This window comes from Zea mays, chromosome 3 (genome assembly GCF_902167145.1).
Source record: "Zea mays cultivar B73 chromosome 3, Zm-B73-REFERENCE-NAM-5.0, whole genome shotgun sequence".
Lineage (NCBI taxonomy): Eukaryota > Viridiplantae > Streptophyta > Magnoliopsida > Poales > Poaceae > Zea > Zea mays.
Window position 1 is genome coordinate 196421807 of NC_050098.1, and position 15187 is coordinate 196436993.

Genomic DNA, 15187 nt, shown 5'->3' on the forward strand with positions numbered 1-15187 from the left:
AGAAGCTGTTTCAAATTGGAAGCAACCATCCAACGTCAGTGAAGTTCGAAGCTTTCTGGGAATGGCAGGGTATTATCGCTGCTTTATCAAGGGATTCTCCAGCATAGCAAAGCCCATGACGGAACTTCTCAAAAAGGATAATAAGTTTGTATGGACTCCCAAATGTGAAGGAAGTTTCCAAATCATCAAGGAGAAACTTACAACTGCACCAGTCCTGACCCTACCAGACATACACCAGGATTTCGTCATCTTTTGTGATGCTTCCAAGCAAGGCTTAGGGTGTGTCTTAATGCAAAATGAGAAAGTCATTGCTTATGCATCCCGTTTGCTCAAGCCGCACGAGCAGAACTATCCTACCCACGATCTGGAATTGGCAGCCATAGTGCACGCCCTAAAAATTTGGAGGCATTATCTGATTGGAAACAAATGCCACATCTTCACGGATCACAAGAGTCTAAAGTACATCTTCACGCAACCGGACCTCAACCTCCGTCAAAGAAGGTGGCTCGAATTGATCAAAGATTATGACCTCGAAATCCACTACCACCCCGGAAAGGCCAACGTGGTAGCAGACGCCCTCAGCAGAAAACCCTTCGGGGTTAAGGGAGCAAACTTTCTGGAAGATTGGAAGAAAGAATCAGCTCAGGTAAATGCATGTCTGGGAGACAGCGGTGGCCTGGAAGTCAAGCCAAATCTAGAAGATCTCATACGCAAGGCCCAACGCCTGGACGCAGAAACGACCAAGCTTATGGAAAGAGCACGAAAGGAGCAACTTCCGGACCTCAGGACAGATAATCAAGGAGCCCTCTGGTTCAAGGATCGCCTGTGCGTGCCAGTGGGAGAAACACGAGAAACCCTGCTCGATGAAGCCCACAACTCAGCTTACTCTATCCACCCAGGGACCACCAAGATGTACTTAGACCTTAAGACCAGATATTGGTGGAAAGGGATGAAGAGGGAAATAGCACAGTATGTGGCCCGATGTGACACCTGTCAGCGAACAAAGGCCGAACATCAGAAGCCTGCAGGCCTGCTTCAACCCCTCCCAATACCCGAATGGAAGTGGGAAGAAATAGGCATGGATTTCGTCACCGGACTGCCCAGATCACAAAGAGGAAATGACTCCATATGGGTAATCATCGATCGTCTCACCAAGGTGGCCCATTTCATTCCAGTAAAGACCACTTTTGGAGGAGCAGCCCTTGCCCGATTATACCTTAAAGAGATAGTCAGGCTACATGGCATCCCACGGAAGATAGTATCAGATAGAGGAACGCAGTTCACTTCAAAATTTTGGAAAGGCCTTCAACAAGCAATGGGCACCAAGCTAGATTTCAGCACTGCTTATCACCCCCAGTCAGATGGTCAAACAGAAAGAGTCAACAAAATCCTTGAAGATTTACTCAGAGCCTGCGTGTTGGCTTTCGATAGAGATTGGGAGTCTAGTTTACCGTACGTCGAATTCTCATACAACAACAGCCATCAAGCCAGCATCAAAATGTCACCATTCGAAGCACTATATGGAAGAAAATGCCAGACTCCCCTAATGTGGTCCAATGTGGGGGAGAGGACACTAGAAGGACCCGACTTTGTTAAAGAAGCCGAAGAAAAAGTTGCTTTGATCCGCAGAAGGTTACTTGAAGCCCAGAGTCGACAGAAGAGTTACGCAGACAACAGACGAAGGGAACTCAGATTTGAGGAAGGAGATTTTGTTTATCTCAAGGTTTCCCCAATGCGTGGTGTCAAAAGGTTCCAGATGAAAGGAAAGCTAGCACCCCGTTTCGTCGGTCCTTACCCTGTCATTTCCCGAATAGGACCTGTGGCATACCGTCTTGAGCTACCAGAATCCATGTCAGATATTCACAATGTGTTCCATGTGTCTCAACTCCGCAAATGTCTAAAAGTACCAGAAACCCGTATCGAGGCAGAAGCAATCCAGATTCAAAAAGATCTCCAGTACCGGGAAAAGCCAGTGAAGATTCTCGACTCAGCAGTCAGAAGGACCCGCAATTTAGAAGTGAAGCTCTGTAAGGTTCAGTGGAGCAGAGATGGGGAAGAGGAAGCCACCTGGGAAAGTGAGGACTCTCTGAGGAAGGAATACCCTTACCTTTTCTCGAACCCCGTCTGAATCTCGAGGGCGAGATTCCTTTAAGTGGGGTAGGTTTGTAACATCCCAATTTCTAACCCAGGTTTGAAACCCTAATCTAACCCCCCCTTCTTATTATCTATCCCAAAACTCCCTTAGATTCTTCCCAACATATGCATACACCTTGTTTGAATATGAGCACCTCACTTAGATTTTATTTTCCAGCACCTAGATTATCTATTAAATTAATTGTTCAAAAGAAAAGAATATAAAAAAAAATTGGATATAGGAATTAGAAAATAAAAAGAAAAAGAGAAAACCCCCTCCTAGCTGGGCTGAATCCAGCCCATGCCGCGGCCGCCTTTCCTCCCTCGCGCCCGCGCTCTCCCCCCCCCTTCGGCCCATTACCGGCCTGCTCCCGCGCGCGCGCAGCTGCTCCGCGCTCCCTCTCTCTCTCTCGCTGACAGGCCGACCCCACCTGCCAGTCGCTCTCTCTCGCGCGCTCACTCCCGCTGGCAGACCGGCCCCACCGGTCAGCCGCTTCGTCGTCCTCCCCGCATACGACGCCCCGCCGTCCCTTCACCGCCGTCCCTTCACCACCGTCTCTTCACCGCCGTCTCCTCGCCGCACAGGAAAGTTTGGCACCGCTCCGTCCTCCTCCCCTTGACCAGCGTCCTCGCCAGTACCGCCCCGCCGTAGCGTCCCCTCGGCGGCGCTGTGCGCCATTAATGGCGGCACCGGGAAGCTCGCTGGAGTCAGGGAGCTCCACCGCTCCCCTTGCCCCCGCGCGCCTATAAAAAGCTCGCCCCGAGCTCCTTCTTCCTCGCACCGGCCTCGACCACTACCCTCCTCCCCTCGCCCGAGCCCAATTCGCGAAGCACCGCCGTCTCCCCCCCTCTCCGGTGAGTCCCTCCCCCTCTTCTCTCTCCCTCTCTGTTGGCCCAGCAAGCGATTAAGTTAGCCTAGCAGCTTCCTCACTTTGCCGCAAACACAATACACCACTCCCCCACCCCGATTGCTCGCCCAGAGCTCACCGACGGCAACCCCGCCGCGAAGCTCCGCCACCTCCCCGCGGACAGCCCCCTCCTGACCTCCTCTGACCAAATTGAGCCCACCTCGAGGTCCGCCATCCCCTCCCCATGCTAAGGCACCTACACATTGCCCAAGAACCGGGCCACCGGCGGCGAACCGCCGCCGAGCTCACCGGCGGCCGAGTCCTCCCCGCGGACGACCGGTTCACCCCCCCCCCCCCCCCGTCAACCGTAACGCCGTCCCTTTCCCCCCCCCCTCTCTCGCTGGCAAGTGGGCCCTTTGCGACGCCGTCACCCCCCACGGCCGCGCCGTTCTCCCCCCCCCCCCCCCCCCCCCCCCGCTCATGGGCCGCCGGTGGGCCGAAAGCACCTCGGCGCGCGCTCGCGCCCGGGGTGGGCCAAAATTCATGCCCCCGGCCCAGATAAGAGGAATTCCTTTCTCTTTTTCTTTTCCACCCCTTTTTCCCATTTAATTAGTATTCTTCAATATTTTATGCACCAAAAATTATCCAAATAATTTCTAAAGATCTCATACAACAATGATGTTAGAAAATGACACACTATAATTTGTAAATCCCTGTTGATGTATTGTTTTATTGCCTGTTTTCCTAGAAGAAGCGGAGATCGTTGATCCGGAACCCGTAGCCCCGGAAGAGGGACCAGAGCCCGAACTTCCGGAAGTAGGTCTTCTGTGCCAGGAAAGCTTCGACGAAGGCAAGTCCATCCTTCCCTTGATGCATAAATTACCTATTCTCTCTACTACTGCCTAGGCCGGGAATCACGGGGGAATATTGCATTGTGAGTGAGAGATGGCCCGCATTAATATATACTTTCTGGATACGTAATGTGGTTTGGAAAGAAGGGCAAAGTGTTTCCCCTAATAAAGTCTCTTCTTGAAAAGTTTTGCGATGAAGGGTACTCACCCTCATCACCCTGGGAGTGGGATGATCAGGGACTCCCTGGTTTAGGGGAGGGCCTAAGGTGTTGGCTCAGCTGGTTTAGGCGTGAGCAGAAGGATTGTCCCCTCATATAAGGACCGGTTTGTCATTTTCACTACCTGCACTCCTTTGTCGTACAACCACTCGAGACTGTGTGGGCAGTCACTCAATCCGAACTCGTGCGGTCCAACCCCAGGGTTAAGAAGGCTGGGGAGCACCGGGAGGATAAGGAGGGGGAAAGTTTTGTCCGGTTTGGGCATGGTGGTGGCCTGACTCCTTCCGGATAACCGTTAAGGTTAGGATGCACGAGTAAGGAAAGAGATCCGGCATTCGGGTCTCGCGACGGTGAGATCGCAGAAACCGGGCTAGTGGGTAAAGTGTACCCCTCTGCGCAGAGTCAAAACCTATTCGAATAGTCCGTGTCCACTGGTATGGATGAGTCTGGTATGGTATGGCAATTAGAGCTTTTGCACTAAAGTTTCTTAACAAGGAAAGAGGTGTGTTTCAATGGGTGTTGAAAAAGAAAATAAAGCCACGGGAGCGGGAAGCTCAGTGGTGGTTGAGTTTTTGGTTACTTGTAATACCATGGGAAAACCTTCAAGCAACTGCCTCTCTCTAAGAAAATGATGAGTGACTACAACTCCACCAAATTGAGCATGTACATCATAGGTCTCTTTCTCTCTACGGGAGCGGGGTGGGCTTGCGGAATACCTAGTGTATTCATCCAGATTTATTTATGTTTTTCAGCAGCCGAGGACTTCTTTTCTGCTATGCTTGATTAAGAGGGCTGTGTCTGCACCCAGTTCTGCCTGTGGCTTGGGCTAGTGTATTTTCCTCCTGCGCTTCTCTATTTGGCTCTCTCGAGCTTGTACCCCGGTATTGTAATAAATTTATCTAAACTCTGTACTATTTGAAGTAAGGAATGTGTTTACTAGCCTCCTGGGACTAGTAATTGTTTCACATTTGAGTCCCAAAGGATCGGGACGCTTCATAAGGTAAGGATTAGCTCTATTTTGTGATCTATGTTTTTAGAGAAAACCTTTCTTAAAAAAAGAAAACACACAAGCTCAGCAATGATAAGCACAAACAAATCGAATGTTTTGAATAAGGGAATGATAGAGTTTTTCCAAAGCACGGACTACTCAGATTCGGGGGCTAAGCATAACTATTATTGCTCAGCTCCTGAATTGAGAACTATGCTAAATGCAACTTATGAGCACTAACGTTAAAACATCACATATGCACTCAAAAGGGGAGAAAACATCATGCGAAATTTATTTTGAAATGCCCTAGGGGGCCACACAATTAGAGTTTTGCAAAACACGAGTCTACACGATTACCTCTCATACATGCAGGGATCTAGCCAAAGTGAAGAAAAACTTCACTACCCAATGCATGCAGAGGACTGGGCATAACTAACTTCAGACCAGGCAGCTTCTCTTCTGGCAGGGCTAGCACACAACTTCAATCTGAGACATCTCCTGGATGGGTCAAGAGGGAGCTGATGTTGATGACTTCTTCTGGCAGCGACTGAGATGGCAGCACGGGGTCGAACTCTTCTTCAAGCGGGACTGGCTCTTGTAGCTCCTCAGAGGGTGGTGGTGCTGGCGGGGTGCTTGCAGCTTCTTCCTTGACCTCAAGGGATGATGCTAGAATCTTCTTCATGGTGAGGGGCTCAAACAATTCTGGCGGGGGATATTGGGAGGACTCGGGGTGCTCTTGCTTATCCATAGCCTGAGGGAAGACTGGAATTCCTTCCAAGACTATGGCTTCTTCCGGGGGTTCCCAAGCCTTCTTTTCTCCTCTGGTAGAGACCGGGTGACCTTCAAGAATCTGGGGGTCTTCTACTCTCCTGGGTTGAACTGGGTTGGATGAAGCGGGCTCTTGGATCCGCAGGGCTCTACGTTGGTTATGGGTTACCAAGTAGGCCTCCATCAGCTTCTGGACATGCTCATCCTTGGCTTGCTTCAGGGCTTCAACAGCAATGACTTCACGACTTTCTAAGGCAGCTACACGGGCTTGAGCTGCGGTGAGATCCACATGGAGCTTACGGTTGAGCTTCTCTGCATCTTCTGCTCGGGCAATCATCTGACGGTGGTGCCGGGCCAAGAAATCATACTGGGCATCCAGGGTGAGCAGGTATGCAGTGAGGTACACGACTATGGGGTCATCCTCAAGCAGCTGCTGCTCTTCCAATGCACGCATCCTGGCCATCCAAACGGGGCGGTTTCTCTGAAAGGGCGGAAAGAATCTGAGCGGGGTGTCGGCCACTTCTTCTTCATAGATCTGACACAGGGCCCTCAATGCCTTGCGAGCGACGACTTGGCATGTGTCTTTGAATCTGTGCCCAGCAGCAGTGACACTCCATTCCACATGGTGTGGACTGGATCCAATGTATACAGTCACGACACACTTCTCTGTGCCATGCTCGACGAATTCACGACCATCATACTCTGGCTGGCTCCTGATTCCGAGGCGAACTATGCATGCTCTCAGCAACTTGGGGAAACCATCTTCATTCTGGCAAAAGCTGGTTTGGCAGCGAACCTCCATCTGACTTCTGAGAGAAGGAAAGGGGGAAAACATTTTTGAAATGAAGGGATGAGAGCAAGAATTTTTTTAAGAAAATAGTTTTGACTCAAAAACTTTTGATCAGGCTAAGGGTTACGTCCTGCGGCCAACCTAACAGCTCTGATACCACCTGAAGCGTCCCCAATCCTCTGGGACTCAAATGTGATACAATTACTAGTCCCAGGAGGCTAGTAAACACATTTATACATCAGATGATTCCAGATCTGCTTAAATGAGACAAACCTATAAAGGTGGCGAACAACTTTAAGAGTTGGTCCACAACTCGGGACATATCATCAGAGTGGGGCTGAAGCAGCCCGATATACGCAGTGAAGCAATTCAGCGGTCCAACAGCCACAGGCAAGGTTGGGAACAGTCGTAACTCTTACCCGATCTCCTTTTTCTGAAAAACAACAAATAAGCAAGGGTGAGTACAAACGTACTCAGCAGCCCACCTTCACCCGCGGAATGGGGAAATCAGATATAATGCATGGAATATGTGGAGCTCAGGATATTTTGCAGAAACAACAATATTTTATGCAGAGTTGTTTTGAAAAACATTTTGTATTTTTGCAAAGCGCATCCTCTCCAAAAGGAGCAAGAAGTTTTTCAGTATTATAACAAAATCCCCTGGACTAAACCATTCAGGTATCTCAGCAGTTTCCCACTGGTTTTCCTTTTCAAAAACAGCTACTGGACTTCCCGTCCACCATAGCTCACGGCTCAACCGCCGAACCTTTTAAAACCCACTTTTCTCAAAACCATCTCTTTTTTTTTGGAAAACAAAACATTAATTGCCATACCATACCAGACTCGTCCATTCCTGTGGACACAGACTATTCGAATAGGTTTTCAAACTCTGCGCAGAGGTGTACACTTTACCCACTAGTTCGGCTCTGCGATCCCATGGCCAATGAGACCCGAATCCGACTCTCTTTCTTTCCCCGCACGTCCTAACCTTAACGGTTATCCGGAAGGAGTCAGGCCACCACCATGTCCAAACCGGACAAAACTTTCCCCCTCCTTATCCTCCCGGTGCTCCCCAGCCTTCATAACCCTGGGGTTGGACCGTACGAGTTCAGATTGAGTGACTGCCCACACAGTCTCGAGTGGTTGTACTATTAAAGAGAACAGGTAGTGAAAATGACAAACCGATCCTTATATGAGGGGACAATCCTTCTGCTCACGCCTAAACTAGCTGAGCCAACACCTTAGGCCCTCCCCTAAACCAGGGAGTCCCTGATTATCCCACTCACAAGGTGATAAGGGTGAAAACCCTTCATCACACACATTTTGAAAAGCATTTTCTTTTGAAAACTCACACCTGTTCTCAAATCATTTGGATCATATATATCAGGGATTGATTGCGGCAAGCGGCTGGGTGGCCATAATAACTTATCTCAAAATCATATCATGCATAAAATAACAGGCTGAGGGTTGTGGTTGAAAAATCATAGGTAATTTATGCATCAAAGGGATCCAGTGAGCTTGCCGTGCTTATTCGGCGAAGGGGGAAGGGGAGCTCGCGGAACTGGCTTCTAGCTCCACTGCCTGGCGTAGACTTGCAGATCTGGCCTCCACGAGACGGCACGAACGCTCCGATAACTATGCAACATGAACAAGCAACATACAAACCAACAAGTATAGCAACAAATATTTAGTATAGTGGTCAGAATAGCGATATATGGATGGGTAGAGTCTTGAGTAGAATCTGTGTCATGTGGTGTTGAGATACTACTAGTGGTGGAGCGGAGGTGCTTACCAGGAGGGTGGACTGAAGGCGAAGCGACACTACGCGTGTAGTCGGCAGAGCGGAGTAACTGAGTGGGTGGGAGTTTTCCTTGGCTGAGGGTATGGAGTGTGTGTGGAGAGGGAGAGGGTAGCTGGGTGTATTTATAGCTGGGTGTATGTGGTGTAGCACAGTGAAGTTCACTGTAGGTGAGAATAGTGACGAATGAATCGTCTGACTTAGTATGAACAGGAGAGTCATATGCAGAATATGGGACGAGAGTATTTTGGGAGTCTTCTGGAACATGAACCATGCTTAAGGGATGACATGGTTGGATAGAGAATAGTTTGATAAGAATTTAGAAACGAGAATTATTGGAATATGAGTTTGGGAGCCTGGTTCGAAGGAATCTCAAAGTTAAGCGTGCTCAACTTGGAGAAACCTGAGATGGGTGACCAGATGGGAAGTTCCCACTGGAAGGAAAATCACAGTCACCGGAGTTCGTATGACTGGAATATGGGTCTGGCTGGTCTTAGGTGGACTGGACAGCATGATGTATGAGTAGTTGAAATTTGGGGTGATCGGCTAATCGATGAATAGTAACGATGAATAGTGACGACGAAAAAGTTACTAGATATCATCGATGAGCAGTAACGATGGTGAATAGTAACGATGATGAATAGTAACACTGAATAGTAACAATGGTGAATAGTGTCAGTAAATAGTAATGATGAATAGTAACGGTGAATAGTGATGGTGAATAGTCGTATTGAACGAACGATGAACGATGAATAGGGACTATGAACGAACGATGAACGATGAATAGGAACTATGAAGGAACGGACGAACGATCGAATGATCGAACGAACGAACGATCGGAATTTCGGCAGCATAACGGCAGGACAAAGATTATCTGGAAGAACGATGAATAGGGACCATGAACGAACGATGAACGATGAATAGGAACTATGAACGAACGATGAACGATGAATAGGAACTATGAACGAACGATGAACGATCGAATGATCGAACGAACGAACGATCGGAATTTCGGCAGCATAACGGTAGGAAAAAGATTATTTGGACGAACGAACGGACGAACGATCGAACGATCGGACGAACGGACGAACGAACCATGAACGATCGGACGAACGATCGGACGAACGAACGAACAAACTAAGAACAGGGGACGAACGATCGAAGAACGATCGAACGATCCTTGTGCTAGTGTGTGCTTGTGTGGAACATGGAGTGGGTGTGTGGGGGGGAAGAGAGTTGCCATGAAATGGCTTGGGGTGGGATGAGAGGAGGCCCTTGCCCCTCTATTTATAGCCATGGTGGGGGGATTAGGGGGAGGGATGAGAGGATTAGTGGGAGGATGAGATGATTAGTGGGAGGTTAGCATGTATTTGTCTTGTATAAGTGTAATTAGCTTGTAGAGCTCATCGTATGACACTGGAGGCATACGTATACGTATGAGCATGAGGAAAGTTATGAAGAAAATATTTGTGGGGACTTCAAAAATGATTCGGAAGGTATTTCTGAGGAAGAAAATACTTGGAGAATTATCAGTGGAATATTCGGGCAATATTCCTGGAAAGAATTTGAGGGGGGTCACTGGGGAAATATCAGGGCAGTATTTCTGGAAAGAATTTGAGGGGATCACTGGGGAAATATCTGGGCAGTATTTCTGGAAAGAGTTTGAGGGTGATCACTGGGGAAATATTTGTAGAATATTTTGAGGAGGATTTTGGAGAGAACATAGACCACTATATTTTATTTGCTGATATCAACTCGCAAACAAACATTTTGAAATGAAATTTGAAATTCATTTTGAATTTAGAGGGAGTTTGAGAAAATTTTGAGATTTGAATTTTTGGGATGCTACAATAATCTAGCTTGAGCCTCCGGATGCATAAACCTGCAAGGATTTTAGGCTTGGGGTTTAGGTCCCCAACTCGTGTTGGGTCCTGTTAGGTTACTTACATAAGATTTTGGAATCCAAATACAAGTCTTACCCTTCTTGATTTTGGGTCCCACATTAGACGCAACAATTCTATCATTCTTACAATAAAGCACATAGGATGCATCAAAAGTACGAAATATCATAGACGAGGGACCATGAGATGCATTCCCGCTGCTGAAAAACCCCTAAAAAGCCTACATCAGAATGCTAATAACTAGTCCCTAAAACTTTTAAGAGGCTCATCAACTTTCAGATTGTATGCAGAATATCTTGTTTTCTTGTAGTTTCTAAGTCTTGTAGCCTGTAAGTTTTTGCCTCTTTGGTTAGAATCATTGGCAGCGAGACGAAGGGAAGGCCACCGACTCCTTGCCGGTGTGTGGGAATCTAGAATTCTGCTGATCAGGGCCCCGGGGCGAATGGGCAATGGGTTTATCGGATTTGACACCCCAGACTAAGCAGACCATCGAGTTACGTGACATGTCATCTCGTGAGAAAATATGGATTGGGGAAGACCTCCACTCATGAATATTTGTTGGAGAGTGGAGCTCGCATAGGGGACCCTATAATTTAGAGGAAGCAAAAGGGAACTGTTAGACAAGGATTTTTTTGCTTTTCTATCTAAAACACATTTTGAGATTGGTTTTAGTGTACTTTTGGAGATGCTCTTTGCAAATACTCCCTCGATCATTTTAGCTCTTGATTTTTATGTCTATATATATTCACATGGATGAAGATAAAACTAGACACATATACAAAACATATATCTCAAATGTTATATGAACCTATTAATTAATAAAAACGAATTCTCTACTAACTATTAAGCCATCAGTGTAGACTGCCCCCGCCTGGCTCCCCTCCACGCAACAGTCTCCGCTCCGCGTCCGCAACCCATGCTCCCCTGCCCTCCGCGATGCTCGCGCTGCATCCGCGTCCGCCACGCACGCTCCCCCCTACCCCGCATCCCCTCCTTCGTTTTTATCCTCATACCCCACCTCCCTTCGCTACCGCCCCCTCGTCTGAGCTCCACCCCCACCGTAGCGGTGCCAATGCCGCAGTGGTGGGGCCAAGAAGCGCGGGGTGGCGGTGACAACACGTCGGTGGTGGTGAAGATGGAGAGCCCGGACTGGGCCGTCCGGGAGCCAGAGGCGGCGAGGGGAAGGCCGACCGCGGCAAGAACGCTCGCCAGATCACGTGGGTGCTTCTGCTCAAGGCGCACCGCGCCGCGGGGAAGCTCACGGGCGCCGCCTCCGCCGCGCTGTCCCCGTCTACACCGAGTTCCCCCCCGCGCGATTTAACCCCTCGCCTCGCTCGTAGCCTCCGGTTCCCTACAACGTGCACGCGATGTTCGTTCCTCGGCCGCTCTCCCTAGCCACGTCCTTTTCCCCCCAGAGATCTCTGCTGGACGTGAGGTTCATCGATTCACCTTCTCCGGGGCTGCCAGATCTCCGCGGCGGCTGGGGATGGGCAACTGCTGCGTAACAACGAATGGAGCCGCCGACGCCGGCGACGGCAAGAAGTCCAAGGAGCCGAAGCAGAAGATTAAAGAAGGGAGGGAGCCTGACGAGATGTGTGAGCTGGTCGATTGACGACGACTGCACAACGCCTGGAGCACGGCACGCTGCCTCAAACGGACTTGCTGGCCGACGCTCTCGCTGGCTAGCTCGACAATAGTAGTTGCAGCCTATCCGATCTCAAGAGGAAGGTGAGGAGTTTGCAGAGCTGGTACGCCAAAGCGGTCAAGAAAGGTGCGCCACCGAGCAAGGATCAGGATCGTCGTCTCTTCGACCTCTGCAAGAGCCCCGTGGTGCGCTCCGCATCCGGCAATGCCGGGGATTTTGGCTCGGGCTTGATGCGCTTGACGCGGATGTAGAAGCAGCCAAGGCACAGGATGAGGCGGTCGGCGCTCTGGACGAGGAAGAGCACGACGCATGCATCGGTGAGGAACTGTATCCCCGGCGCAACGTAGGCGGCGTGGAAGCGCAGCCAGGAGGCGTACAGCGACTCGAGGCCGAGGGCGGGGAGGGCGAGCGCGGAGGCGGCGAGGTCCCAGCCGTTGATGTACGCCGCGACCTTGACGACCAGCAGGAGCAGGGAGACGACGAGGAAGGCCCTGATGAAGGCGTAGAACCCAGAGCGCACCACGGGGCTCTCGCCGGCGACGGCCAGCACCCAAGGCAGTTACCAAGGCGTCGGCTAACGATGGTGCTGGGAGGGAGCCTGACGAGATGTGTGAGCTGTATACCTTGCAGAGGAGGTGTGTATCGACTTATCTCCGTATTTAATGTTATTGCGATATATTTGACGCCGATTGGCCGGTCTTAAAAGGTGCAAAAGCTGCTTGGTTGTTGGCTTGCTTGTTCCCTGTAGCTACTACTGCAGCGTAGCCTGTGAATAAACCAGGTGAGGGCACTGGTGTATTTTTTCTCGAGGGGCACTGGTGTATGAGTGACATGTCTCTTTTGTTTGGACAACATTTCTCTCATACATGTCGCATATGCATGCAGTAGTGCAGTTTGTTTATCCAACATATAGGATTGTGTTGGTCCTGACAAGAGCCCAGAGATGAGTCACGTTGTCCAGATACTTAAGCAGTTTAGAATGCATAGCATTAGGTATCCATCTTACCCTAGCATCTTTCTTTCTCGGCACTCCTATTTCTTTTAGCACAGACAGGTAGCCTCCTCGGATCATCTCTATATATGCACATAGGATTAGTCACTGCCATTGCATCGATAATTTCCTAAGTGGAGATACAGTAGCAATTTACTCAACTAGGTTTTTTTCTTCAAAATTTCTTTTTGTAACTCGTGTGATTTTGTTTAATCCAACAATATTTTTCAGCCCAATCATAGAAATATATATTGCACATTCCCTGTTTTATACATAGCTTTACAATTTGAGCTGAGGATTAGTTTGACTTCGTTCCTGAAACTGTCCACTAAGCAAAATCTGAATTTTGGTTTTAGCATATTTGAGATAGCTCATCCATATCTCTCTTTTTCTCTTAAAAAAACTGGAGAGCTTGAAAACCATTAACATGAAATTAAGAGTATGATAACATGTTGAGTCCGTAGCAACGCACGGGTATACATCTAGTCTCTACTACTATGAAGAATGTAAGGGGGTAGGCTGCCACCCCGTTCTGTCCCTCCCTCGTTCTGCCCTCCCCCGTCCGTTATTGTCGCAGCAAAAAAACACTGGATGCCTTGAGCAGAATGCCTAAGCTTCCACCCACTAGCCAACTCGACCCATGTTGGTTTATATTCAACCTCAACTACGATATCTAAGTGATGAGATAATTCATGCTTAGTTTTTCATTTGGTGACCCTGGTATGTATAATTTTTTACCCACTCTGATATTTTTAACAACAACTTACACACTTGCAGGTGATAGACTATTGCATAAATTTAATAAAATCTCAAAAAATACGCATCAGGGGGCATAGTTCACATGGAAAATTGAGCATTATAAAAAATAGTTCACATGACAAACTTGCGCGGCAGGAAAAAAACGTGGATTAGTTCACATGGAAATTTTACTCGAAAAGGTGGTTTAGTTCACATGAAAAAAAACGCAGGAGGGAAAATGTGGATTAATTACATGGTAGTTTTATATGTTTAGCCTCCTTCGAAATGCAGAAATTTTAGAGAGAAAAAATCGATTTATGATGAAGCCAAAAAGATACCCCATTGAAGCTTAATTTTCTGCATTTTATCAAAAATTGTCTGAAATCATCTACTTGGAGGACTGCGTCCTTTGTTATCTATAGTCAATAATGGAGGGCATGTTTTTTACTTGCCATTCACAACAGTCGAGGAAAAGCTTGAGTTGTATTGCAACATTAGGGTCATAGTATATGATGTGATATATGTCTCATAATTGTGATAGGTATTTTTAACAACAACTTACACACTTGCAAGTGATAGACTATTGCATAAATTTAATAAAATCTCAAGATCATCTAAAGTGTCAATTTGAAGGTCGTGTCCACATAGAAAATGCTTTTCAGTTCAACTTTCTAAAGCGAGACGGTGATGTTGAAACTAAAACAGACGAACTATATCCAATTAAAGACATGTCACAAATATGTAGTGCTGAATGAAGGGTTTTACTTTACCTAGACCATGACATGGTAAATATGAGTTTGAAATCTACACGATTATTGTTTGCCTGTATTTTATTTTTTATGCAATATTTATAATTGTTTTGTAGGTGTATCTAATTAAAGACATGCCACAAATATGTTGTGCCTCCTTGTCTCCCTCTCCTCCTGCGGTGATAGCTTCCTCGAGGAGATGAGCGCACCGCCACCACGCGGCCTACCTCCACCGTCCCCGCGTGCACCACCACCATCGGGTGGGAGAGGTAGTAATGACTCGCCCGAGGCCAACCCTCTGTGGGAGGGGCAGTTATGACTTGCCCGAGGCAAAGCCAAAATAGGACAGGCAGTCACGACTCTTCCTAGACGACTCTCGGGCGGGAGACACAGTCACGACTCGTCCGAGGCCAAGCCTAGGCGGGACAGGGACAGGCAGTAACGACTCGCCTGAGGTCATCCGCGGGCGGGATAGACAGTCACGACTCGCTCAACGCCAACCCCCCGGGTGGGATACACAGTTACAGCTCGCCTGAGGCCAACCCCAGTGGGATACAAAGTTACAACTCGCCCGAGGCCAAGGCAAGACAGAACAGACAGTCCACCCGAGGCAACCCTCGGGTGGGAGAGGCAGTCACGACTCGCCCGAGGCCAAGCCCAGGCAGGACAGGCAGCCACGACTAGCCCGAGGCCATCCTATGGCGAGACAGGTAGTCACGACTCACCAGAAGCCAACCCCCGATGGGAGACACAGTCATGACTCACCCAA